This window comes from Pipistrellus kuhlii, unplaced genomic scaffold (assembly GCF_014108245.1).
Source record: "Pipistrellus kuhlii isolate mPipKuh1 unplaced genomic scaffold, mPipKuh1.p scaffold_m20_p_1, whole genome shotgun sequence".
Lineage (NCBI taxonomy): Eukaryota > Metazoa > Chordata > Mammalia > Chiroptera > Vespertilionidae > Pipistrellus > Pipistrellus kuhlii.
In genome coordinates this window covers 68,292,996-68,319,197 of record NW_023425404.1, presented here as the reverse complement: position 1 = coordinate 68,319,197, position 26,202 = coordinate 68,292,996, and positions in this window count along the sequence as shown.

Sequence of the window (26,202 nt, the reverse complement as noted above, 5' to 3'; positions counted from 1 at the left end):
CATAGAGGAATTTGACTCCGAAGTTAGTTCAGTGAAGTATGGCTCCATAAGATCATTTATCTTACTTTTCTGTCATCTTTTTAGGTCCTGCCTGCTCCATGCTCAAGTTGGTGGCAAGGATGAAAGAGAAATTAGAGGGCAAGATGTTTCTTCTACGGGCACAGTAACACAGATTTTTTGCTAACATCTCATTGTGAAGAACTTAGTCACATGGCCATTAACTAGCAGCAAAGGAGGAGGAAAATGTGATCTCACCTTGGGAGATGTGATCTGCTAAAAATTTTATTTTATTTTATCTATGATTAAGAGTTATATGACTAAGAGTTTTTGGGGTATTATTAGTAATCTCAGCCATTACCCACACTGACGTACTCTGTTGATTAATCAAGCACACTCAAATTTTCCCAGAGAAGTTTACATCAGTCCTTTATTTGAGATCCAAGCAACAAAAGCCAGAGACTTCATAAAGTTATGAAGGGTCATAATAGATTTTCAATTCTGATTCATTTAGTCTGTGGCTCATCCATGGAGGTGGTATAGTTAGTCCTGGACTCCCAAGGTAATCCATAATGTACTCTCCAGTACATTTCTATTGTTCTCTCCCTTTGGCTCTTTCCCTCACTTATAGCACCTTGAACCTATTGAATACTTTCCCTATCTGCTACCCAATGTTCCACCTCTCTTCCTGTCTGTTTGTGCCACAACAAGGCTCTTGTTCTTCTGTACTCTGCCAACAAATAACAAATGGAGTTCTAGTCTTTCAAAAGGTTGGTGAGGATGGAGAAGGAGACACTCATCATAATTTACCCTGGGCACGCTATCTAAAAGGCAAGATCATTGCACTGCACATGGAACTCTTCTATCGCCATGGAACTCTTTATGCTTAAAGACATCATCTTTCTCATAACCTTGATTATTTCAAAAGTCTCATTGGGGAACTACCATCTAGGAAGAGGGTAGGAGGAATATAATCACAGGCTTTTAATTAGTGTGCTGACCTTAAGAATTTCTATTTCTCCATTTTATTACTAAGCCTTAAGCTCAGGCATGAAACAGTATCAAACTGCACAAGACCCATCTTATACTTGGTGATTTGTTTTGTTTTGTTTTGTTTTGTTTTTGCTTCTTTTCAATATTTGTCACTTTCTCTTTTTCTCTCATTCTAATTTTTTTAAACACTATTCTTTTTCAAATTCTATCTCCATTAAGGCACACTGTTGATTTCCTCATTCATCTAGTTTAGTCTTTATTTCAAAGGTAATTTTTCTTTTACCTCTTTTTTCTGAGTTCATTCACACATTTCTAAACATTTGCAATCAGATTTGTGATTTTCTTATAAGTATTATAACATTTTCTTGATATCTTTTAGCTCACTTTCAAATAGAGATTTTAGTTTCATCTTGTTTTGCAAACATTAAAAATTAAATGTAATAAAGCTCTTTGATTTCCTGGGAAATTCAAAAAATCAAACAAAAAAGTGACAAAACTCAAAAAATATATGGATTAAAATGATTCTGTAATTTGTGAAATTTCCACTTGCTTATTGTAGTTCCTGCTAATTTGTTTAGGGAAGAAAGCAAGGAGGCAAACCATATTTCAGTTAGGTCAAATTTTTATGAAAAGGATCCAATCAGTAATCCTGGGGGTTAGGCTCTGTTATTTATAATACCTGGTAAGATTTTTAGAGAGAATAGTCTCTTTAGTTTTTCCACAAGATGCCAAAGTCACGTGACAAAACATGAGTCAATGCTCCATCTAAATTTCAGCTAAATCAGCTAGTGAGGCATAACTTTATGTTCCTAAGGATTTCTAAGGTAGGAGTTCATTTTATGAGTTTATAACCATTCTTTTTAGTAAAAGTGGTGAACAAATGCTGCACTTCTGTATTCTATTTTAGAATAGAATAAATGGGTTTCATAGAGGGACCCTAATTTAATGTAACAGAAACATGAAGACTTGGAAAATAGTGTCTTGTTCAATTTCTAATATAAATTGTTATTTATATTTATTTTAAAGGATATATTTTTCCTTTAGAAGATTTAAATTTTTCAAAACTGGAACTCCATTTTATTTTATTTTAAATATATTTTTATTGATTTTAGGGAGGAAGGAGAGGGAGAGATAGAAACATCAATGATGAGAGAGAATCATTGATTGGCTGCCTCCTAAACACTCTCTACTGGGGATCAAGCCTGCAACCTGAGCATGTGCCCTTGTCTAGAATCCAACCTGGGACCCTTCTGTCCCAGGCTGACACTCTATACACTGAGTCAAACTAGCCAGGGCATGGAACTCCATTTTAGTTTTTTTAGGAGAAAAAAAAAACCAAGAAAACTCATTTATACATTTTTGCCGTGCCCATAGTAGCCAGCTATAAGTCATTGAAAAATTTGGGGTGTTGACTCCAATTCCACAGTTCTTAGAGATTTGATATATATGGTCATACATTCAGAATATATCTGAAGCACATGTTAAAATTTAGAGTGTATTTAATGTCAGCGAGCTAAGGGAGTAAAAATAGTAAATATGTATATCAGCAATGAGTGTGTTCTAAAGCATTTCAAAACATTTAATACCAGAGCTCAGATGATATATTACTCATGTCTTTATTACAAAAAAAGATCATATCATAGAGGCAGCACACACACACTATGAGATTTGGTGGTTGCTATGGCAACTATATATATATATATATATATATATATATATATATATATATATATATTTCCCCCCTGAACAGAAGAATAAATAGCTACACACATTCTTTGCAATTTCTTGAGCTGGTAATTTACAGTACCTTTAAAGATAGTGTGCTTATTCATTTTTTAAATTCAAATTTGAATATATCCATTCTTATTCTTTTGTGTCTAATGAAACAAAGTCATTTGCTTTGTACCCATTTGTAGTTGTTCTAAAGCATTACATAAAGGTATAATGTTTCTAAGTTATTTTCTGATATTTGGGGGCTAGGGACTTGTTTTTTAAAGATTTTTTTTTATGCAGTACTTTAGGCAACTCAAAAGTAAAATTTTTATATGACAAATGCTTAAATAGTCCTTATTCTTGGCCAGATTATTTTCTAAGAACTTTATTTCATCTTAATTCATAAAATAATAACATCTTTCTTTCAGTGTGCATTTCTCTCTAAGTCAATAGTCATGGACAAACTGAGTGAAGAAGAGAAATAAAAACCAATTCCTTTTATATCTTTTTGGGGGTAACTTTTCATTCTGAGAATAAAATAAGGCATTCAATATCTAGTAGTAGAATATTAAATTTGAATAAACAGAAATATATTGGGCAAAATATAATTTGTTTTCTCTGAAACAACATACTCATTTTTATCACTCTTCCGAAATGACTCCATTATCTTTCATACTAACTCTGTTTTTTTAAATTTATTTATTGATTAAGGTGTTACATATGTGTCTTATTCCCCCATTAACCCCTCTTCCTCTACCACTCATGCCCTCACCCCCTGTTGTCTGTGTCCATTGGTTAGACTTATATGCATGCATACAAGTCCTTTGGTTGATTTCTGCCCCTTACCCCCACCCTCCCCTACCTTCCCTCTAACTCTGTTTTGAGATTTGATCCCTCTCTCTTTCTTTCTCTCTTTTTTTCCTTTTTTTACACATAGCTTTTGTTTCCATCTATCCAGCTTATTTTTAAAAGCATACATTAGGTCTGAGTTATTTTCTGACATTTGTTATACTCCTAAAATCTGGAAATTGTTTTACTTCAATGACCATTAATTGTATTTAATCACTTTTAATTAAAAAGTTTGGAAAATATAAAAACATTGAAAGGGAAAACAAAACCTATTGTAACGTAATCTAAGAAAAAGTGTAGTCACTATTTTAATTTCATTTTCATTTTAAATAAGTACATTTATTTACATACTGTTTATTTTACATTATACTATGTATGCAACTTATCTTGCTTTACTTAAATAACATCATTTTACTTAATTTTCATGTCTGTATAAATATGTTTAATGGTTTCATGGTATGTTCTTATCACTGCTTGCTTATCCATTCCCTTGTGGTTAGAAATGCTATTTTCTTCTAATTCTATTTCATTATATATAAAGTTTCCTTGATTGCCTTTATTCATAAGGTTTATTTTATTTTTCATGATTTTAAGAATAGATTCCCAGGAATGGAATTTAAAGATTCAGATATTATGAATCCTAGTCTATAGTGATTTTAAGATCATAAATTAGATAAAGTGATTATGTAATACAGAGAGAAGTATTGTAGCTGATTTCCAGCTCAAATAGTATGTCCTTTCCTCTCCCAAATGGTCCCAGAAGTAGGAGACAAGCTTAGAGAATCTTGGACAACTATTTTGTTTACTGGGCCCACCCTGTCCAGTGATGCTCAACTGTAAATGGAAAAATCTGTTAAAACTGAAGTGAGCATTTGTGAGATAATGAATATGAAAATTGCACAAGAACCCTGAAATCTGAAATCAGGTACGAAGCAGAACTGAGATTAAAAAAAAAAAGTAAGTGATTGAAATTGTGATTAATAGAGAATTCAAGCCCAAGATAAAAGCATAAATACCATTGGGACACACAAGTCCTGCCTGCTGGCTAGACTGAGCCAGCAATTTGCACCTATGATTTAATGACATGTTTCTATTCTTGACTTTTCTCATTGTCCCTTCAACCACTTCCACCTGATTGAAACCTGGATTTTTCCTCCAACAACACTACACACTTCATATTTCCAATGACACCTACTTAGACTCCCCTGACTCATAAAGACAACGGTAGGGTTAAAATCTCTGCAGTTGTCATATAATTTATGTATACTATGCTGTGATTTTCATTGAAGCAACCACCTATTATTTTTTAAAATATATTTTATTGATTTTACACAGAGAGGGATTGAGAGGGAAAGAAAGTTAGAAACGTCGATGAGAGAGAAACATCGACCAGCTGCCTCTTGCACCACCCCCCTGGGGATGTGCCCGCAACCAAGGTACGTGCCCTTGACCAGAATCGAACCCGGGACCTTTCAGACCGCACCCGGGACCTTTCAGACCGCAGGCCGACGCTCTATCCACTGAGCCAAACCAGTTTCGGCTATTATTTCTTATTATTACTCAGAAATGCTCCACTTTCTAATTTGGCTCTCTCATTTTTTGTTTTTAATAAATGTGGTATCTGATTATCATATAAATTCAAAGCATACCAAAGTTTGTAAAATGAAATTAAAAGTCAAACCTTTTCCTCTTTCCTTACGTTTCCAATTTTCAAATTTCAGCAATTGATTTTGTTTTCTGTTAAGAATAATCATATAGAAGTCTTTCAGTTTATTTATTCTTTATATCCAATGTTTCTAGAACATATATAAAAAATTATCTATGACCATTCATTTATAAATACTAGGTATACATATAAATATAAAAGTATTTCATAGATAGTTGATAGATAGATAGATAGATAGATAGATAGATAGATAGATAGATAGATGATAGATAAATGATAGGTTGCAAGGCAGCTATGACAGATATAGGTATCATATGCAGGCACAACAACCATATTCATTGCATTTTTATGAAGCAAAACTTTGCCACAAAGCCCTGAGAAGACTTCCAAATTCCACCGGCCAAGGTTAAGTTACATGCCCATGACCTGCCACAAAGAAGGCTGGGAAAGTGAATATTTGCATTTCAGCCTCTATTTTGGAAGGACAACTATCATAGCAAGAAAGTAGAGGTACTATTGGGCAAAAAAAAAACCAAAAAACAATAGTTCTTGCCAATCTATTGAAACTTGCAAGTTACATGTAATCAAAACACAAACTCTTTGAAAGAGAAATTCTGGACAAAATAATTAGATAATTTTGAGCAATGGACTAAATCCAACACTGATCATTGTAAAATCTGCATTTAGAATCTCAACATAATTTTGCTTGCTCAAGATAAAAGTGGTATACAAAGTAGAAGGGAAAGACTTGGGTTATTAATTTGCAATAAGAACCACGAGTAAAAAAATGTAGCTGTCAAAAAAATGAATTTAACCTTAGGGAACAATAACAGAAGTTTTAAAAAGGTGGTTTAAAACTTTTCTAGATGGTGAACAGAGCTGACACAGTATTTGAATGTGCGTGGGAAGTTATTGATAAGTTGGAGTATATATAGAATACACTAAGGGACTGTCATTTAGCTTGAGGAGCTGGAGAGGTTTTGCCTAAAGAAAAGAATCATGGCCTTGTCTTACTAGTATGCCAGCCTGGTAAGTGTCCTTCCAGGGCCAATCTCCAAGCATCGTATTCACGTATGCCAATCCACAGGAAAAGAAGTAGCAAATTTATTTTTGCCTACTACCCATGTTTCCCCGAAAATAAGATATCCTCCAAAAATAAGACCGAGAGCATGGAAAGATAAGACATCCCCTGAAAATAAGACCTAGCGCAACTTTGGGAGAAAAAATTAATAAAGACACTGTCTTATTTTCGGGAAAACAGGGTAGTTTAGAAATTCATTTTATTTATTTGAGAATACAGTTTTCTGTTCTCTCCCCATGTCAACATAGGCTCCCATTTATTTCTTCAAACTATATAAGACTTCCATTCACTTTCTTCCTGAATTCTTTATTTCTATTTTACACCTACATTTTCTCATCTTCTGTCCTCTTTCCGTACCTTTTCCCTTTTCCTTGCCTCTATATTTTCTAATTAAATTGGTTCTCTTCATTTTCTTCTACTTACTTTAATACTCTCTTGTGTTCTTTCTTTTCTTTCCTTTTATTTTTCTTTTTCTTCTGGAACTGAAGGTTCCAGAATTTTCATTACAGGAATGATAGTGACAGAGCAAAAATTAAAAGCTATTACTACTGAGTTTGGAACTTCTGGAATAACGAGACATTTTTATCTCCAATGAAAGAAAAAAGTATCAACAAACTTGTATCCATCTTTATTTTTTTAACTCTCACTCATCTCATTATCTTATATTTCTTACCAGGTAATCCAGATAGTCCTCCCATTAGATGAGTATCTCCCATATCCATTATATTTTATTAATATAAAGCCAATTCTGATCAGGTACCGTATTTTCCGGCATATAAGACGACCCCCTAATTTTTAGTTAAAACATAGGTTTAGTTAGGCCTATATTCGCTGTATAAGACTACCCCCCACTTCCGAGGCAACACCAGTTCTTTTTTTAATAGACCGCCTCTCTGACTCTGGCCAATCTAAGCAAGCTTTTTACTAGAACACAGTGTAAGAGATTGCCTATAACACTGGCCTCTATTAGCTTAGGTGTGAAAGAGAGTCAAAAGGTAAGTAACGAAATAAGAAGTAAAATAAAGTGGAAAAGAGAAGAACCAAAGGAGAAAAACCTTCCTTTTAGGACAAGGTATTTTTTTAGTAGAATGTTTGTATACTGATGAATCCCAAATTTGATTCCCTCAAGATTGAATTCTCTCCAAGATATGTGAAACTCTATGACAATGAAAACATTGATTCATCACTACATGCCTTGCCATTGGCTTGAACTATTGACACATGCATCTTTCAGAGTAGCAGTTCTCAACAGATGTGATATTTGGCCCCTATTGGACATTTGATAATTTCTAGAAATGTTTTTAATTATAACACCTGGGAAGGAGGACACTACTGGCATATAGTGTGTAGAGATGAGGATTGCTGCTAAACCAATACTAGTACTCAGGACAGCTCCTCACAACAGAATTATTTGTTGTGATTATTCAGAGATTCAGAATTATCTGGCTCAGATGTCAGTAATGCCCATGATAAAGAACTTTTTATTTTTATTTTTTTCAATATATTTTATTGATTTTTTTTTTATTTTTTTTTTTTTTTACAGAGAGGAAGGGAGGGAGAGGGGCAGAAAGTCAGAAACATTGATGAGAGAGAAACATAGACTAGCCACCCTTTGCACCCCACCACCACTGGGGATGTGCCTGCAATCAAGGTACATGCCCTTGACCAGAATCGAACCCGGGACCTTTCAGTCTGCAAGCCAACGCTCTATCCACTGAGCCAAACTGGTTCTGGCAGGAACAACTTTTTAAAACAAGGTATCACTTCTATTGTTATGGAATTGTTAGAAGGGATGTATTAGAAAGTAATAATATTTGCTTCTTTAAAAGGTTACCTCTTTGTGTGTATAACAATAACACTGTGTATACTGTTTCCAAATTACATAGTTACAAAATGAATAAAGTTATTGTAGAGTTATAGGTTGGGTTTGCATTAGATAAAACTTGATATTTTTTTTCTTTCTCCTGACACTTGAATATAAGTTCTTTAAGGCTGGGGCCTTTTGTTGCTGTTCTAGTTCACCGATGGCACATACTAAGCACTCACTCAACTCACATTCATTTTTCTAAATGAATGAATGCCTAGGTAGAATTAAGTTATTCAAAATTTTAAAAATAGTCTTGTCTTAGATAACATTTTCCCTTCCTTTCTTCCTTTTAACATAATTTTCATAGATGCCTTGGAAAATAAGACAGTTGTTAGGATTTTTATCTCCATAAAAAATATAAATGTCTACATACCCACAGATATTTTTATTTAATTTTAGACAATTCACAGATATCTTGAAGGTACTCATAAGCTCCCAGGATCCTTAGGTTCTAAATTAAAAACTGAAGGACCTTTAAAACCAGGCATGCTATAGTCAACCAAATATTCAGCTTCTTTGAGATGTGGTAAACCTATGATATTTTTTTAAAGCTCTTCACCAAAGTCAATCAACAAGCTCCCCAAATTGCCAAACCTTATATCTATAGAAGGGATCTCACTCACTTTGAAAATTATTTATAGAGATATCAAACAAATTTTGCAGCACTCTGTAAATTGAGAAATGCCTTTTCCCATTTAATGCTTTTAATCTATTTATAACAGAGATCTTACATAAGATCTCTTATATTAACGTGATTAATTATAAAGTTCAACCAGGGTCTCCCTATTTATGACCTGTTTGCAAGGAAAAGGCAAGAGGAGTGCAATATGTCTGCAGGGCGATTATTTTCTATTGATGGGCGTCTGTTGACAGAATCCTTATCATTTCTTGCCAATTTTCTCAAAGAACATTGTGACAACTGCTCACAGCAGGCAGAGTTAGACTCCAGAATTGATCTTGGCAATCTGTATTGATCATATTGTTGATGATCTTTAAAACATCTTGCTGTCCCAGACTTTACTTATGTCAAGGAAAATTAACAAATCTATCTGATACTGGTATGTTCATGCCTTTACCAAGTCTTGAAATCTGAAAATAAAGGCAAAGGAAGTAAATTATAATTGTCATCAATATTTAAGAGTCATCGCTGGCCAAAAAGCATCAACAAGTTAATAGAACACTTTACAAAGATGCTGCTCCCATTTTATTTAGCTGCATAATGACTTCAGAGGCTCATAAAATAAAAGTGATAGGGAAGCCTGTTTATCTTTGTGCTTCTTATTTCATTTTAGTTCCTTGTGCTAGAAAACAGAAAATTGTTTGAAAGCTGCAATAGAGGAAATGTGAAAGAAAAGAAGAAGAAAAAAAAGAGTTCAAGATAATAGGGAATAGAAAACTTTTAAATGTTTGCCATATTTTCCTGCTTAAAATATAGAAGAAGAAAAAAAGATGTCAGAAAACTAATACTAGGTAGTAAAAAATTGGAAGCCAAGGTGACATTTACTTAAATAAATATATGTGTATATATGTACATTTGTGCATATATATATATATATATATATATATATATATGTGTGTGTGTGTGTGTGTGTGTGTGTGTGTGTGTGTGTGTGTGTTTTATTTATTCTGTGCTCTTTTCAATTATGTCTTTCTACATAATTTTGATTTTTCAGAGGGAGACAATATAGTTCAGAAATAAGAAATGATGAGTAAGCAGTCACCCAGTTGATGGTAAGAATGGAAAATATCTAAATCTTTTGAGCTTTAATCAATAATCTACCCATTAAATTAAATTATTTTCTAAGACATCAAAAATATGATATGTACTGAAACATAAGACAGTGCCAGATGGTTTTATTCCACTTAAAAAAAAAAACTTAAAAAACAAATTAACCTAAAGGGATTATTTGACTTTGAAATCCAAATTTCTCAGTTAAATGGCTGATGTTAATGTCCATTTCAAAGACAAGGTTAGGGCCCAGACTTAGGCCAGGGGCTCATTTGTCCATTTTCTGGATACATTAGTTTGAGTCAAGAATGTCTTCAGCATGTGTATATTAAGTCAAACTTGTAAAGTATAGCTCAAACATTAGAGTTTTATGTGTGTGTTTTTTCAAATGAATTTGGCCTAAAATGTTAACAAAATTGGAAACAGCTGTGTTAAGAAACTACTTTCTTTTCCATTTATAGTCTTGTCGACCAATATAAACTTCATCATTTTAGTGGAGCTTCTCCCCCACATCCAGATGTTATGGATTTCTCAATAATCCTCAGCAAAAAATGCCAAAACCAACAAGAAGTTTTAACATGTAAATTCAACACATTGTTTTATGCTCATCATGGCCTTTTCTCTATCAGCCTCATCCTCATCAGATTTCAGATGCTCGGCAGTTGACATAGCCACAGCAAAGGACTCTGAGTCATCATCTCATTGTGGGATGGGTTCCTTTTAAACTTTTTTTTTTTTGTCTGATTCATGAACTGCTTTTTAAAAATCTAAAAATGGTTCATGAATTGCTTGGGAGTTGGCAAAAATTAATAATAATGAGCCCATTTTGAGTACACTGAAATGAACTGATTATCTTTGTAAGCTGTTGCTAATTTGGATTCTTGATGGCAAGAAAGGGTTCTTCAGGAGCCTTTTAACTTGCAAGCAAGACAGATTTCATGGTGTGACAGAGAAAACCCTTTTGTAACCTTTACCTCTGTGTTTCCTTTTAGGATTATGGGATATGTAGGAACAATACGGCTTTTATCAAGACTGGGTTTTGCAAGGTTTTTTGTTTGTTTGTTTTGATTTTGTCTAATCATACTGGGGAAATGATATAACCAATGGGCTATTCTAAACAAGTGGTAAAATGCAGGCATGTCAATTAATTCAAAAACAGAGCTTGGGTGTTTTTTCAAATGTTAGATTATGTTCTGCAGAATAAGCATGGATAAATCTGGTTATTTTATCCTAATTTATTGCCCTAATATTGTTAGTTCTGCTCATATCAGTTTCTAATCATTTCCTTCTAAACTTTCAAAGCTATTGGCTTTAGCAGTTACTTTCATTTGAGTCTTTCACTGGGCAAAGTATATGTTACACATAAAGTGAGAATTCCTCTTGCTTTAGTTTTATGGGGGGAAATGTAGAGCAAAGTAAATATTGCATTACAAATATTATTTGAAATATCAGAAATGGCATATTTTACAATATCATAAAAATTTTGGCATAATTTGGAAAAGTTAAAAGAAATCAAGCATAAAACCAAAACAAATGGGTGAGGGGGCGGGGGAGACACACCTGCACAATACCTATTTCCTTCTCAGAAACTTGGGAAATAAGATATTTTAAAATGGTGCTTTCATACTAATAATGTGCCTGTAACCATGTTTTCTGTTTTGAAACCAAGTTATCCTTGAAATCAATAACTTATTGATTATAAAATAATTATGAAAGACATAATTTGACCTCATATAGTTGAATACCCAATGAGATGAATTAATTACTTTGATGAGGACTTGAGTTATAATGAAAAAGATAGCTCAACATAATTAAATTTAGCAGTTGGGGAAATTGTACTATTATCCAGTATGCTATAGCTGTGGGAAAATTAAATCTTTTAACTAAAACTATTCTTTATGCAGCTACATATAGAGGGCAATGGAAATCTCTTGCAGTGTTGGAAAGTTCCATTTAATATTTCATGCAGAGCTCTGCTTCATTCTATAATTTTAAAAAATTATCTGAATTGTCTTCCTGGAAGTTTTCTTTAGAATATTTATTTCCTAACTCAAAGCTAACAAGAACAATAACACTTTGAAAATAGTAAATACACCTGTGACAATGTGCAGACTAGTCACAATTTAATCATAATTTTACATGTTAATTAATACTCTGCAACAAGAATTCTGAGATATCATATTAAGGAAAAGTAGAAAAAGTACATTAAATAAAACAAGAAACGCCTGTTGAAAATGTCGCTGTGATGGAAGACAGCAGAATGAAGTTCTTGGATTAGAAGTAGTACCTTTATTTAGTGTTGAGTAAAAATAGACATAAGAATCTTTGCCTTGGCAATGCAATCTCAAAACCTTTATTTTTTAGTATCCGAGGTTTTACTATATCCAAAATCCTTCTAGAAATCACAATTTAAAGCAGGTAGTATTTCATTCTCTCCTACAGGATATATAAATGCCAAATCATGTTACAGTTTAATGCAGAAAACTGTTTTATTCTCAATGAGAGCTTTAAGTGTGAAAGAGAACCAGAAATATCACATAGCACACACAGAAATTAAAATAATTTTACAGTATGTTATTTAAAATTTGATTTCATAGTTTTTAAAATCTTTAGGGCCATGACCTTAGCTGTTAATTTGAGAAACCTAAATACACTGTTCCCTCAAACCTAAAGGCCAAAGCACTCCATCTTTAGTTTAATGTGCTAGACTTTATCATGAGACAGAGGGGGCAGTAATACGCATTGAGGGAAAATTATAGAAAGAGAAGAATCTATTAATTATGCTTTCTAATTGTACTCCACCACCTACTTGCTAGATACGACACACCAGACCTGGGCTTTTTTGTTTTGTTTTGTTTTCAACTTTAAATTCTTTTTTAGTTTTCCCTAAAGCTGAATAATAGCAAGGGAAAGAATAGTGTATGGGAATTGAGGGGTTAGATAGAAACATTTACATTTGTATTGAAAGAAAACCTCCGCTTCAATCTCTTAATTAAAACTTTTTAAACTATGATGTTTAGTGTCCAGGTCCTCTGGAAAAGAAAATGACCTTATCCATCTTTTGCGAGATAAGAATCATAGCTTTTAAAAGAACTATCTCTGGTTGGTTTTGGTTGCTAAGAATTTCTGAAACAAAGGAAATCACAAAAAGTGGGCTGGCAGATCCCTTAAGTACATATAACAGTGTTTCTCTGAGCAGAGGCTGAGACTTCTGGAAAGCAAGAAAAATTCAGTGTGACCTACCGAGGCCTCATTTTGATGCTCTCAGTGACTGTTTTAGGAGGGAAAAAAAAATATATATATATATATATATATATTTTTTTCAACTCTTTCAAATATATATATATATTTGTAATGAAGTCTTCCCTTTGACTCCCTACCTTACCATGACATCACCCTTCTACAGCCAGCTATAATAATAAAAACGTAATATGCTAATTATACTAGATAGCCAAACAACCTTCAGACAAAGCAGTGGCAACAAAGGGTGTAGCAGAGGCGGTTAGGGGCAATCAGGCAGGCAGGCAGAGTGGTTAGGGGCGATCAAGCAGGCAGGCAGGCTTTTAGTTAGGAGCCAGTGGTCCCAGATTGTGAGAGGGATGCCTGACTGCCGGTTTAGCATATTATGCTTTTATTATAGATACTTTTGTTTCTATTAATCATCTGTAAAATTGTTTTAAAGAAGAATGCATCATTTAATACCTATTGTTTTAGTTTATATTTTAATGCTCACTTTTTATGTTGAGAATGTACTATAAATTTTTTTCCATATTTTAAGGTAAACATTGAACCTTTTTCTTTCTTTTTTTTTTTAATATTGTGTAAAATGCATGCCAAATTACTAAACCAGCAGTCAGACATCCCCTGAGAAGACCTGGATTGTGAGAGGGCACAGGCAGGCTGGGCTGAGCAACCCCCTCCTATTCCCCACCTCATGCACGAATTTTGTGCACCGGACCTCTAGTGTTCACATAATCTTTCTTTCTCACTAGTTCTGACTCTACCTTGAATACATTGGACATGGGCATTCATCATCATTATATGAAGTATTAACTTGCCACTCTAGTGTAAGAGTAGCAAACTATGACCTGACAGCCAAATTTGACCCACTAACTTTTTGTATGGCCCTTGAGCTAGGAATGAGTCCTTTATTTTTAAAAGATTAAAAAATCCAAACAAGATTAATATTTTATGGCATGTGGAAATGACATGAAATTTGAATTCTTTTTAATTCTACCAAGGAATCAATATAACCAATTCTACACAAAATCTTTCAGGTAAGTGAAGAGGAACAAATATTTCTCAACTTATTCTACAAGCACATTTTGTTTATATCCAAAACGGAGAATCATATTACAAGGAAGATTACATTCTAGTGACTTCATCAATATAAACACAACTTTTTACAAAATCTCAGCAAACAAAATTCAACATATGTATAGATAACTTAGTGGGGTTTATCTCAGAAACACCAGTTGGTATGATTTGATTTGCAGGGGAGGGTTGAGGGGATGTCTCACAAAAATCCATCATCTGTTTCTGTCTCATTCAGTCCTGATTGGCTAAACCTTAGCAGCAAGCTAACCTACCAGTTGGAGCATTTTCCCCCTGGTGGTCAGTATATGTCATAGAGAATGGTTGAGTGGCCTTAGCATATCATTAACATATTATACTTTGGTTGAATGGACTACTTGAGGACCAGACACTTAGCATATTAGACTTTTATTATATAGGATGTATCATCTCAGAATTCTTCCTGTACACTTACCTACGTACATCTGCTTTTTGTGAATATAAAATGTACAGTTTTTTTGTTTTAATCAAGTGAGACTATAGCTTGGATATCATTTTATAAATTTATTTTTAACTTACTGTCCTGTCTAGAGGATGATTTCATGTGTAAATGCATAGGATACGTACCATAATATCACCAAATTCATTTTAACTGTTTCATATTTCAGAATGTGATTGCATTATAGTTAGGTCATCATTCTCCTAGTAATACAATTCATTTTCCTTTAGCTTTTTTCCCTTGCTACTACCAAATCTTAGAATGATTAACATAGACAGTCCAGAGTTGAATTTTAATTTTTACCCTTTGTCTTTTGTTATAGCCAATGCATTTAGTCATCATATCTTTTTTATTATAATGTTTTTTTGATGTTTCTGTATTTGCCAATAAGGATTTTCTTCCTTTTTTTTTTTTTTTTTTTTTTTTTTGTGTGTGTGTGTGTGTGTGTGTGTTTCTAGAGAAAGTATACATTCTTTTTCCTAGCATTTTTACAACTATAAACTTAAATCTACATTCTGTAACTATCCATAATATATTTATCCCAGTATTATTTAAGTGACAAAAATAGTTGAAATACCTTAAATTTTATTTAATTTTTATAGTGGATGAAAAGAAAGAGCCTTTATTTCATTAATTTGTTAGAGAAGGGAGGAAGTATCTTCTTTGGATCACATTGCCAACGCAGAGTAGGATTCCAAATAGGCATTAAAAAATAAAATAAAATAAAATAAAATAAAATAAAATAAAATAAAATAGGCATTAAAAAATAAAAGAAAAAGTAACACTTAAGGACTATCTTTCAAGACTGTAAAAGCAGATGAAACAGGTTTGGTTTAGTGGATAGAGTGTCGACCTGCAGACTGAAGGGTCCCAGGTTCAATCTTGGTCAAGGGCATGCACCTTGGTTGTGGGCACATCCCCAGTGGGAGGTGTGCAAGAGGCAGCCAATTGATGTTTCTCTCTCACTGATGTTTCTAACTATCCCTCTCCCTTCCTCTCTGTAAAAACTCAATAAAATATATATTTTTAAAAATACTGTAAAAGCAAAAGTGTCTTAAACATGAGCCAGGACAAAGAATTCTACTGGTAATTTTGAGCTCAGTAAAGAAAACCTAATAGGAAACTTGCAAGTTGTGTGGGTGTGGGAGTGCACATATGTGCACAAGTGTGTAAGTGTGTGCATGTGTTTTCTTTACATGTCTAAGTCCAGATATACCTACTTGGTAAGATCCCTTTTACTTTTTGAGGAAATATTTGAGTCACTAGCTGAGAGCAACAATAAAAAGGCAGAGAAGATAAAATAATAATTCTGATGGGAAATATTGAAAAATAAAATATATATAACTGAATAAATTGAATAAATAAATAACAAGCAAATACCAAAGCGTAAGTTTCTTTAGGTATAGTAAACTCTTGCCTTTTGGATTTCGATCTAATGGACAAAATTTTCGGGATGTATGTCATATGTGAAAATTAGCACCCTGTTAATTTTAAGATGTTTTTAACCAAGATTTGCTTATAAATAAATCAAAAGGCCTTTTTTTGTTCTTAATTCATTATAATTTTAAGTATACTTTTTTATTGATTGAGTTCTCTCAGAGAGATAAAAACATCAGTGATGAGAGAGGATCATCAGTTGGCTGCCTCCTGCATGCCCCCTACTGACTGAGCCCACAACCCTGTGCATGTGCTCTGACTGGAAATCAAACCATGACCTCCCGGCTCATGCATCCCCACTCAACCACTACACCACACTGGCCAGGCAATTCGCTGTTATTTTTAACAAATTTTAGCTATTAGGCCATCTGTTAGAAAAAGCACTGTAGTAATTGCATCAAAATAAATAAATATTACACATTTACAACTATAGTCTACATATTTAAATTAAAGAGTCACTATTCACAAACAATATGATTGGCAAATGATTAGCACATGATCACACCACTTCCCACACTTATTAATTCTGTTGTTGAGTGGTGGGATTTTCTGTGGCAGTTTTGATGTGTGCTACTGATGTTCCCCTGTGGGCTGAGACACACCCAGCCGCATGCATTTATTCATCCATGGTGACTCGTGAATGCATGTGTTTACTAGACATATTCAGTATAAATTTAAAATTACTCTAATACATATAGAAGACTTTCCTGTAAAGTCTCACTTTTCATACGTACTTAATTTTAATTACACAAACATGTCGACATTAAGTACCGTATTTTTCAGACCATAAGACGCACTTTTTTCCCCCCAGAAGTGGGGGGGAAAAGTCCCTGCGTCTTATGGTCCAAATATAGCCTACACATATACTTTAAAAAAAAAGTTTTTTTACTTGCCCGACTCTGTGTGGTCTCTGTGTGCTTGCCCGGCTCTAAAATGGTTCTAAATGCTGCTGTTTACTTTACAGGGTTGATTACATGTGTTTATGACTGTGATGTTGGGTTTTAATGCACATAAAATATTTTAGGACTCTATTTGTTTCAGAATCTTTTTTTCTTCATTTCCCTTCTCTAAAAACTGGTGCGTCTTATGGTCCGGTGCGTCTTATGGTCCGAAAAATACGGTAAAAACAGGTAAAAGAACTACTCTGTCAATTTTTTACCATAAGCATTCAGAAAACCTACTTTATTATATTCTAGGGGCCCAGTGTACAAATTCATGCACCTTAAAAGGAACTGTGAGGCTGCAGTAGGCACAGGGGCAAGTCTTGGCCCATCCTCTGCACTCCCATCCAGCCCCTCCCGCCATGCCTCCCAGTCCTTTGTCTGCCACTAGCCTCGCTCCCACCACTGCTGCTTCCATGTGCTGACAGTGCTGGCCCCATTCCCACCCACTTATGGCACAGAGTGACTGGGGCCAGTGTCATCAGTGGGTGCAAATGGTGGCAGCTGCCCCAATCACCCTTCAGGAGCAGGGGGAGGTGAAGAAGCCTTGAAGGGAGATCGAGGCTGCCAGCCACCAGCCTGCACCTGTTGATGGTGCCGAGCAATCGGGACCTGCACTGGGTACTGGCAGCAGGTGCAAGTGGCAGCTCCAGTGCCAGCTTCAGGTGTGAGCAGGGCCTATGCCAGCAGCAGAAGCTCACCCTGATGACAGTAACTGACACCCCTTCTTGGTCTGGCACCCCCATTCACTTGCTCCACCATCCTGCCATGACTAGCGCCCACCACGTTCTGTGCTCTGCTGCCTGCTGCCTACGCCCGCCATGTTCTATGCATGACCCCTGATGGTCAGCACATGGCATAGCAATCAGTTATTTGGTTGTTCTGTCATTTGGTCTATTTGCATATTGGGGTTTTATATATGTAGATGGACTTGCGGTTTCAATGGACACCCCCTTGCCCATTGTGAATACTGAATCACTGTGAGGTAGACTAAATAACACTTCTGAAAAATAATTTTCAGGAAGTCAGCACATTGCAAACTTTCCGAGTTGTGTATATGATAGCCTATGTTTGTGTTGACTTCTCATACTAATCACAGCTGGGTTTAGGAACCTTGATTCATGACCCTTACCCTCAAAACTATTTATATATTTCTCCGCTGTTTTCTCACATATACTGCTGAAGAAGAAAATTCAAGTCTAACTGGATTTTGCTTCCTTTAAAGATTATCTGCTCTTCTCTGTTTTAATACTTAAATAATTTTTTTCTTTATTCTTAAGATATAAAATATCACCAGGTATTAGTACCAGAAGTACTAATATATTTTACTAACTTTGCCTATAACTTGATGAATCCTTTTTACATGATTTGGATCATTCTTACATTCAGAATATTTTAGATTACTGCTAGACTCTATGTGTTCTGAACAAGGGACCCTGTGTAACCACACAGGTTGCCCCTATGAAGCCAACCCTGACCCCACCCAAATCAATATCTTTTACCTGGACATAAGATTGCTTTGTTTAGTGAGGCCTAAAGCATCTGCCATTTGCCCATACCTTAAGACAGAATGAACTGCCCTCAAAGCAAATGGCTGAGTGGAGGTGAGAATGAAGAGAGATGGAGATAGTGGAATGAAAATTGCGATAGCTACAAAGAATGAATGGCTGCAGTAAAAGCAACTATACAGTCTACTTCAACTCAGTTTCCTTATCCTACCAACTTTTCTTTTACTTCATAGGGTCTATGTTTTATTGTGTGTATTTTTAACATAATGTAATGTTTTTAGTACCAAACTGTCTTCTCTTTCCTGTACTAAGTATGTTAGAAAATATTTTCTCACTGTAACCTGAGTGCTATATTTACCTTCATTTGTTTTTCAGATATTCCCAGAGGAACCACATTGTATATCATTTCTGTTTACTTACTTTTATTAGAGTGGGAGAACGTACAATTTTTATGCTGGCTTATAGAGAAATTGAGAGCAGTCTCCTTTATTTCCCTCATGGTCAGTACGGTCAATGAAAATACAGTACTTTCAGCTGATCTCAAGCCATGAATAGTGAAAATTGGCATGACTAAAGTCAGCTACCCAGAAGCCAATCTACAACCACCAAGCAATGCAAAAATGTCTCTTTCATGTGTCCTCTGTTTTGTCTCAATAATAATAAAGAAAATCTGGGTAGTAAAATACATTAAGTTAGCAAAGTTAGTAAAATACATTAGTACTTCTGGTACTAATACCTGGTGATATTTTATATCTTAAGAATAAAGAAAAAATATTATTTAAGTATTAAAACAGAGAAGAGCAGATAATCGACTTGAATTTTCTTCTTCAGCAGTATATGTGAGAAAATAATAAAGAAAATGCAGACCCTTATTTTACCCATTTTTATATTTTATCCTCCAAAACAAGCCTACTGAGTGCCTTTTCAGAGGGTCTTGTTCTTGCTACTCACCCCACTCTGTGCTTTCTCCTTTGGGCAACCAATATGTATAAACATTGAACAAAGCTTTTGGCATACTCTTAATATACAACAGCAAAAAGAAAATTATCTAAATAATTGGTCTCTACCACATATCCACTCTCATTTCGAGCCCTACCTTCATACATTGTAACAAGCTAGCAATATGCTAGTGCATATCCTTTTGTCTTTATGATGGAGGTAGCTTCCATGTAAATCCAGATAAGCTTTAGTCCTAGTTTTCCGAGAGCTCATTTGAAGAAGCAAAGAAGAATCCAGATAAAATAGCTATGCCCATCACTGTCCCCAAGCCTTTCCTGTTTGGCTAACAAATTGGGGGGAAAATTTATAAAGGAGTTTTAAAATACCCTTGTTAATCACATTGCAAGTAGTCCCAGGAGTGTGTGTGTGTGTGTGTGTGTGTGTGTGTGTGTGTATGTGTGTGTGTATGTGTGTGTGTGTGTGTGTATATATATATATATATATATATATATATATATATATATATATATATATATATATATATATAATCTGGGTCATATAGCTGACTTTCTTCTCTAATTTCCAATCCCTGTCATACATTTTCTCCCATGTTCATACTCTGTGGATAATTTCAATGGAGGGAGGAATAAGATTTTGGTCTTCATCAATGTTGTCCCCTGAAGTACACCCACCTATTTAAAAAAATCATATAATAAAAGTCATTTATTTTTGGAAGTTACCTTAAACCTCTTTTGGAAAAGACAGATAATGAATAGACCCTATGATATAAGGCTTATATACCAACATCTGCCACAACACAGAATGTGTTTAATTCAGTAAGAAAGTCACCAAGTGCTAGTGTTGAAATTTTATTTCTGTTGCTTACTCTCCATTTCAGTCTCACTTGTCCAATCCATAAGAAAATGTATTTGGATATAGAGAAAGTATGGAAATACTACAAAAATAGAATTGTAGGTAATTTTGAAGTAAAACTCTGACAATTTGATAGAGTACAATTTTTTTTTTTTGAAAAGTGAACAGCTTTTACAAAGATAAACAGATAAGAAGTACACGGCATGTTTAGGCTCTCGTACTGAAATTGAGTTCAGTGGGAGATTGAACTGGAGAGGAAGCTCATGTCTGTGACAATACTGTGCTTAAAAGTTAGACTTTATTGGGCAGGTTGTCATGGGCCTCTGAATTATTTTTTATCTCATAAAGCAGAGGTTTGGGTTAGATAATATGCCTCAAAGTACACTGTTATTCCTCTTTTATGTATTTGTTTTTCACTTCACTATTAGTGCCTGTGTATTTACTGATTTTCACTATTTATCCTTTTTAACCAAATCCCATACAATAATTCAATGCATTTAATATATAGTGCTTTAAGCTTTTCAAATAAAAGACTTAATTAAAATTAAAAAAAAAAAAGGGCTGAAACCAGTTTGGCCCAGTGGATAGAGTGGTGAGTAGATGTGAAGGCCTAGGGCATTACTATACCCTTAGGCTACACTGAACTTATTTAAAAATTTTCTTTCTTTAATAATAAATAAACCTTAGCTTATTGTAACATTTACTTCATAAATGTTTACTTTGTTAACTTTTTGACTCTTTTGTAATAACTCTTAGCTTAAAACTCAAAAACATTGTACAGCTATATAAAAATATGTTCTTTCTATCCTTATTCTATAGGATATTTTCTATTACCTTTTTTAATAGGTAATAGAAACATTTTTTAAAAGACTAAGACATAAAAGCACACTTTAGCCTAGGCCTACACAGGGCCAGATCACTGTCATCCATGTTCACAGCTTGTCACACTGGAAGGACTTCAGGGGCAATAACACCTATGCAGCCATCATTTCTAATGATGACAATGGCTTCTGGAATATCTCCTGAAGGACCTATTTGAGGGCCTACAAGAGGAGGTACCCCTCTTTTGTATGGTAAGCAGATAACACACCATGAAAATTCCACTCCATTAGTGAAAACCTTCCAGTGTTGAGGTCAATGTTTTCAAATGTTTTATGGAGCTTGGTGAGATCTGCAAAAGCTTCTACTATACCCTTCACTATGAATTTTCTTGAAGGATTTTCTTCTTTGTCTCCTGCAGTTTCCTTTCCTCTTGTTTCTTCTTCAGCTATGAGTTCTTGTTCCAGTTCCCACAATGCCTCCTTAGTCATTCCTCAGGATCCACTTCCAGGAATTCCTCATATCATCCTCAGATATACCCAGGTTAAAGTTGTTTTTCATCTAATGACAGCCTTGTTGATTTTTGCGGCCTCCTTAGCGTGGCAGTTCCCTGAAGTCATCACAAACCTCTGCAGTGTCTTCTTCCAGATTCCATTCATACACTCCTTGATGACACCACCGCAAGCCAAGCAAGGTGTTTGTTGTAGGCCTTCCAGAAGATGCTAACTCTATCGATTTTAATAGGCTACAGCCGGGTCATCCATGACCTCTTTCTGCTCCTGTAGTACAGCGGCAATATGTGCTTACTAACGTGCTTGAAGGCCCTGGGGTTCTCACTGTGCCAGATCACAAAGCATTTCACTTCATAACCTGCAAATTGCAAAATTGACTTCAAACAAGTCTATCATTCTTTCCTTAAAATCCTTGAAACCTGTTATTGACTTGGCCTCCCTATGGATGAAAGTCCATAGTATTGGGATCTATATTTGGACTTCCCTTCCCAATGATCTATAGAAAAGTTGGATAATACATATACTCTGTTAAAATATTTTTTTAATTTTATTAATGATAATTAGTACTATCATTTGTTAGATTTTATTTTCTGCAGAGTTAATTGTTATCTATATAACAAGAGGCCCAATGCACAAAAATTTGTTCAAGAATAGGCTTTCCTTCCCCTGGCCCTGGGACCACCTTCCCTCCAGCATCCAGGACCTGGGCTTCCCTCCTTTGGCCCCTGGTAGGCACCTGTGTCCTGGGCTGCTTTTCTCCTCTAGCTGCTGGCAGGCACCTGAGACCCAGGATGGCTTCCCTCCAGCTTGGCTTCATCAGGAAAGACATCCAGTCTAATTAGCATATTACCCTTTTATTATAGATTATTCAACTTTTCAATATATCATGTCAAAGGAAGACCCAAAAATAGAGTCCACAGAGTCCCCTTTCCTTTGGTTTATAAAGGCTGCAGATCTTTGTGCCTTGATGTCCCTTCTGATTGGTCACTATCCCCTTCGATTAGTCTCTATAGCAACTCCTGAGCTCAAACCACACATGAAGTACTTCTCCCTTATTGTTTCCCTATTCCCTCTGGGCTTTCTTCTTCCTCTCTGAATGAGAGCTTCCTTCCCTTTTCTCATGGAAATGTACCCTTTGCAGCTCTGTAGCCCTGTGTTTTTTCCACAGACCCCTTAATTGCTAATATTTCCTAAACCTGCCTATTTCTCCCCTAAAAACTCCTTTAATAACATGCTATAGGGAGATGCTTGTTGCTAGTTCCACTCACTTCATTATCATTTTACCCAAATTTATCTATCCCTTTATCAAGACTGATTCAAAAGAGATTGTTTAATATCTTGCAGAAATGCAACTTGGATCAATTAACCTAGTAACTGTATCAGGAAAGGAAATGTGACTAGTTTGACATAATTTAACTTACTCTGAATACTAAACATGATTTTTTGAAACTCTCAAATTTTACTGTGATTTGTATCAAACTCCTGGTCCATATCCTGTCTCTCAAACCATCTTTGTTATTGAAAAAATGTTGATAATCTTGCCAACATCCATTTTCTTGAGCTTCCTGATTTTTAGTGGTGATTCAAAGACTCCGGCAGCTGCTCAAAAATTGCTCTACAAGGTGTTTTTGCAATACTAGGCCTTAACAACTTCTGTGACTGGCAATTACAAAGGATAATTCCTGAAATATTTGAGTAATGTTTTCTGTGTGGAGAGATGTTGCTTCTTCCCCATTGTTATCAGATGGCCTCCCAAGGTAAGACAGTGTTCATCTGGAATCTAACTTGATTCTAATCACATCTAAGAGCTAAATCTGTCCACACAAAATCCATGCATAAGATTAGAGAAGCTTCTGAACTAACTATATTGTGTAGGGCATTCTATCTACATTAACAATTCATTTACAATTTTTACTATACTCTCAAAACAGTTCAAGAACCAAAAATGTTAAGAACCACTGATTTAGATTGAACTGATAATTATAATTTTAAAAATTAAATGAAATATGAAAGTATAAAGATAGTTTAAAAGTGAATCTTAGAAACATATTCTCAGTCTTATGAGAACGAATTTCTATAGAGAGAAAAACAAAATCAGAAAAAAACAGTTTGAAGTTTTCACTATATTAACAGTAAGACATACTCTTAAATGTTATGCATTCATCAGAATTGCTCCTGAATATAATGATAGCCTAATCATCACTAGAGTGCAAGTTGGTTTATGAAGATTTGCATATTTGTTTTGTAAATGTTTCATAGGTGAAATTATTAATTAGCATCTAATTAATATTTGTGTTGCTGAGAACATATTTTTTAAACCCCAGAATCAAGAAAATAGAGAATAGTTAATTATCCATCTCTGATTTCTTCTTTTAAATTTCTCATTTCTAAACTCAGCAGCACAAAAGAGAGATTAATAAAAGTAAATTTGAAGCAACTTAATCACATTCTTTTCATTTGGCCAATTACTGAGATTCTTTAACTATGTCTTCATCCATTCTAAAGCATTATTAAATAAATATTTTGTAAGCATTTCTTAATCTTGGAAAAGATCATTGTTAGTGCTTGAGCATTACACTGAAGAATTTTCCCCAAATTTTGGAATGATGAAAAATGCGATTTGAACTACAAAAACAGCACCTAGGTGAAATATGACCAGCCCCATAGCACTAAGTTAAAAAGAGTATAATGCAAAATAGGGTTTCTTTAAATCAGGTGAGCTGGAGTAGTTCTAGACTTTGCAATATAAGAACTTGCACCAAGCTATGCTACAAAGGCTTAAATTCAGAAAAGCCTATGCTAGAATCCTGAACTCTGTCACTTACTATGGGACAAGGAGCAATTTATTTACCTCTCCATTTCTTGGTTTTCTCATCCAAGAACGTGGAATGATAATATTAAATGGCAGCACTAAGAAGCAGTCATGAAATTGTAAGCATTTTTTAAAATCCTCACGTATGGGTGTGGTTTATGGATTTTTAGTGAGAGAGGAAGGGAGAGAGAGAAACATCACCTGCTGCCTCCCTGGGGACGGCCTAACGAGATGAAACCACAACCCAGGTATGTGCTCTGATGAGGAATTCAAAACACAACGCTTTGGCACAGGAGGATGCTCCAAACAACTGAGCCACACTGGCCGGGGAAAATGGTAGGCATTCTAAACAGGTGAGCCATCAATATTAAGGTTGTGTCCAAACAAGAATATTAAAATAATACATATAAGAGATGGAAATGAAAATATCCACAGAAGGTTAGCAGAAGAGTACAGAGACAAAGGAGAGTCGGGAAAGAACTTCGTTGTTACACAATTTACACTGTTCACACGAGAAGGAATCTTGATGGAAATATTTATCCTCATCCAGTGGCTATGTTAAAAAGTTTGTGGGCTATCCTCAGGGACAACTTTGGGTAAGATCCTCTAAATGGATTTTATTATAATTTGGCTCATTATAATAAAATCAATTTAATTGATTTAAAAGAGGTATTTGGCTCAAATGAGAAGAGAAGATGCTAACTCTATTGATTTGAAAAGTCTAGACTTCGTGATAGGTTTCATTTCTCATTGTAAGCTAATACATTGGCCTTCTGGGGTCAGTGTCAGTCTCAAGACATGGGCTTATTTTTGTCAACTTTAGTCTCCTCTGGTCATGAACCTACCCACTGAACTGGAATCAACAAAGGTGGGGTTGTCGTGTTAAATAGACCCAGAAGATTTTAATGGACAATTAGATTCAAGATTCGTTGTCTTAAGTGGCTCTGCTAACAAACCTTTAAATTTCTACATATGTATAATAACAACAACAACAAAATCTTAACACATTGTAGCATATCATTGTTAAGTATGTGAGAAACTATTCTGGGATCATTTTATTATATAAGAATGCTTGAGAACGTGTTAGTGTCTATTCAAAATATGTTGCTTTTTCCCACCCTATGGTTTGCCATTTATTTTTATAGTTCATTGGTCTTTTTGATGCTCAAGTATGGAAAGAGGAAACTAAAAAAAGAAAATAAAATAGGAAAAAAGACTACTATTTTATATAACATGAACAATACAGTATATTGAAAAGAGAATTGGAAATGAAATTATAGTGATTACTGATTTCTAGTATTAATTAATTAGAAATCTCTATGGCAGGGGTTAAAAAGTGATGGCCCAAATTTAAACTGCAAGTATGGTTTATTTAACATTAATATTACAATTATTGTATTGTTTGCTTGATATGCTGGTTCAGTTTTAATACATTTAGGCAGAACATTATTTAGCCACAGATCCTACTAAATTTTATCATCTAATACACATTTATCTTATAGGTATTTAAGTTTTTATTTTATACATATAGCTACAAAAATATAGCTACACAGGCAGTTCTCAAGTGTTTCAGCTTGACAATTTTTCAACTGATGATAGTGGAAAGCAATACCCATGCAACCATTCTGTTTTTCACTTTTAATAAATAATAAGTGATATCAATACTTTATTATA